Raw genomic sequence first — 3,861 nt, forward strand, 5'->3', positions numbered from 1 at the left:
ACACACACACACACACACACACACACACACACACACACACACACATATATATATATATATATATATATATATACATATACAACGTCTTCTTTCAGTTTCCGTCTACTAAATCCACTCACAAGGTTTTGGTCGCCCTCAGGTTATAGTAGTAGACACTTGCCGAAGGTTCCACGCTGTGGGACTGAACCCAGAACCAAGTGGTTAGGAAACAACCTTCTTACAATACGGCCACGCCTGGGAAATAAAAATTGTTACCTAGTGTGACTCCACATCTACTTCTCTTAATAGAAAATTCGCGCAATCATTTTGTGTAAAATAACATTAGTCCATTTATTCTAGTTGAATTTACAGCTAATACACGTTTGTCGTATACGTTAGATTCAGGTATATCCCATCAGACACAGATGGATGCCCATATAAGCGTTACTGAATTCGAAATAGAGTAATGAACAGTTAAGAGTTAACAGTCTTGGCTATACACAAGAATAATAGTGATAGACAGCCTTTCAGGATGTTAGTAATATTCTGTAACGATTCGAATATCAAGAATCCTACTGAATCAACAAAAGATATTAATAAAACGTAATCCATTGAAATTCCTAAGTTTGAAACACAACTTTGACAAAATTTTAATTTAGTCAATATTAAATGTTGCAAAACATACATCAATCGAGACTTCAGGTTTAAGCACCATGCATAAACGCTGTAAGTTATTTGATATATTATTTATGAAAGGATATGTCGTCATATCCATTAGAATTACTGACAAGGCTTAATCTATTCTGAATTATATCCTTCTTGATGTGCGCAGGTGAGTTAGTACAAATGATAGAGCACTAGGCAAGGCTGTAGTTATTACAGTTTGGAAGCTGAACAAATTTATTTGAAATATAATAAATATTTTATATATTATCAATAAAGAATTATATTAATATATATTGTAAATATATTTTAATATAATTATTACAGTAATTATATATTTTGACAAAATTATAACACATATAACGTATTACATAAATAATTATATGTAATATACTGCAGTCAGTTCAAAGTGGAATGGATCGTCGGAAAGGCACTTCATGTATCGTAACAGAGCATAGTCATATTACGAGAATGGCATACATAAATATGATTTAGTGAATAATCTATTGCATTAGATATAAATGCAGAATCTTAAGATATATAAGTTGTAATTTTTATCCTAGAATGTATTTAAAAACCTCGTTAACTGTCACTTTCTATTTTCTCTTTCCGTCAATACAACAGGTAATTTTTATTGAAGTTTAGGTTCGAAGTGAACTTAAGTATTTTGTCTATATTCAAATGAGTAATTATTGCGATCTTAAGGTTTAATTGACAATATATTATTCTGGGTGTCTTTCTAAATATTTTCCCATGTTGTGCTTCTTTCTTTTATGCACCATTTTCAGCCCATCGTCTCTATACAAGCCAGTGTTAGATTTGGTTACTACTCCGTTTATCCGCGCATTCAGACTATATAAAGCAGCGAAGAATGCTAACAGAATTCCACAGCTAATGGGAATCCAAAGATATCAGGTTTAGTATAGTGAGTGTAAATTATTTTATAAATAAATAAGAATTACTTTATACCTCAGCATCACGCACTCTTCCTAGCATTCGTCATCACTGGCATATATATATATATATATATATATATATATGTCACTTAGTCGCAGACACGTTATATAGGTGCAATAGAATACTGTATCACCAACAATAATATGATTTCTCTAAGACATCACCCAGTAATCTATCAAGTCCATTTACACGTTTCTCAATATATACTTCTGTTATGGCTTCCCTCTCTCATTTTATGCCTCCATCTTAGATGGGTAGATTTGCTCGTATTCGATAATCAGAAGTAATAGTTTAAAATATTATTCGATAGTCAATTGTTTATGTGCATGTGTATATAGGTATATGTATTCGTGAGCATCTGTTATATATATACGTATCGAAAGGAAGGAGTAAACATTGATGTTTGATATCCGTGGTCGGTGAGCTTCTTGACATGTCTCCTTTAACTGTGAATGTGTCTGCAATAGCTTTGATGAGTTTTTAATTACAACACATGGCAACTCTATGCCTATTGACTCTCGAACTATTCAGTGTCGATGTTAAACAAAAGACTACTTTAGATGAGTGAATTTGGATTGTATATTAACATGATCTCTTTGTTTCATATTTGCCTGTTTTGAGCCACAACTTCTATCCAGCAAATGTTGGCTGTGTAAATCTATGAAGCCTTTGAAAGTAACATAATAAATATCGAAATGATTACATATGTACAATCTATATATTTTCCTGACACATTATTAATGCTTTTCGAAGTAAGAATATTGCAGATATATTGATAGTCAGAGTAATCGAAGATTTTTTAGATTCTGTTGAAATATCTCAGACCCAATTTGTCTAAATTTGCTAGCCAATTGTTTGAAAAGATTGCTGGGTTCTCAGACGTGAACAGTATAGATAGAATTCAAATTGAAATTGACGTGACAGGAACAAGATGTTATATTGATTATATGGCAAATAGCTTGCAATTATAAAGAAAATATTTACTTTTGCTAAGTCTTCAGAATTATGTCTTCGTTTAAACTGTATAAATCAATACTTATTATGTAAGTTACAGTCGTTATATTATTGGTCTAAATCTAAATTCTTGACGCATTATTGAGTTCTCTGTTGAATATTTGGTACAATCAGCGTTTTGTAATCATTGTGAGGTATCTATCAGTACATTTACGATAACAACTCGTTCCTAAATGCTAAATTTAAATTCTAATTTGCCAACAAATTGAGCGCATTAAGGCTTTCTATATTTCGACGTTTCCCGTACACTTTTGATTAGAATACCAAAATGGTTGTAAACGCTGAGGTGTGTATAAATACTTAGATGATTCTAAATTTGTTATCTACTGATAAGCTGTTATGTGTGTGTGCATATTTATAAGGAAGCTTGTGTAGAAGATGAAAAATAAATATATTATATATTTATTACAATTCGAGGTCAGCTGCTAAAAATTCGCTGTCCCCGGGAATATCTTTGCAAGAATATATATATATATATATATATATATATATATATATGTATATATATTGAAAAAAAGAGTCGTCAGAATTTTGGAATAACTTCTTTCATTTATTTTATACATATATTAGCGCTTTCGTTCGTCTTTCGAACTTGTCAAATATAATTCTGTGAAAATACAGAGATCTTGCTTATTTATATAAAACAGGTGTTTTTTGGGGTTTTGTTTATAACAGAACATTGTTTTTTTTTGTTTTTTTGGGGGTGAGGCTTTGGAGACAATGGAAGATGTAGTAGTAGTAGTAGTAGTAGTAGTAGTAGTAGTAGTAGTAGTAGTAGTAGGTCTCGAGAATCATGGATCTGCGCCCGAATATTATAGTTACTATTTCTTACCATACCTTCATATTACAATTCTAGCATGATCTGGTAAATACTATTCCTAAGTGTTCAGCTGAAATATCTTCCTTGCCCTCTGTACGGGTCAAATATCGTTAGTTTTACTACTACTACTACTACTACTACTACTACTACTACTACTACTACTACTACTACTACTACTATCTAACTTCTTTAGCATGTTTGCTTTTCTAAGCAGAGTGGTATAGCTTCCATAAGAAAAAGATGTACGAAAACTTTCTATCGCCGTAAAATCTTATTTGATCAAATATGAAATCGATTAATATGTATCATTACTGCATTACAAAATTTCGAAATACCATTCAATCCGAAATGTGCAGGGACTTGAATTTAAAACTGAAAGATTATTTATTATTCTTCACGCACGCACACACACACACACACACACACAC

This window comes from Octopus bimaculoides, chromosome 9 (assembly GCF_001194135.2).
Source record: "Octopus bimaculoides isolate UCB-OBI-ISO-001 chromosome 9, ASM119413v2, whole genome shotgun sequence".
Lineage (NCBI taxonomy): Eukaryota > Metazoa > Mollusca > Cephalopoda > Octopoda > Octopodidae > Octopus > Octopus bimaculoides.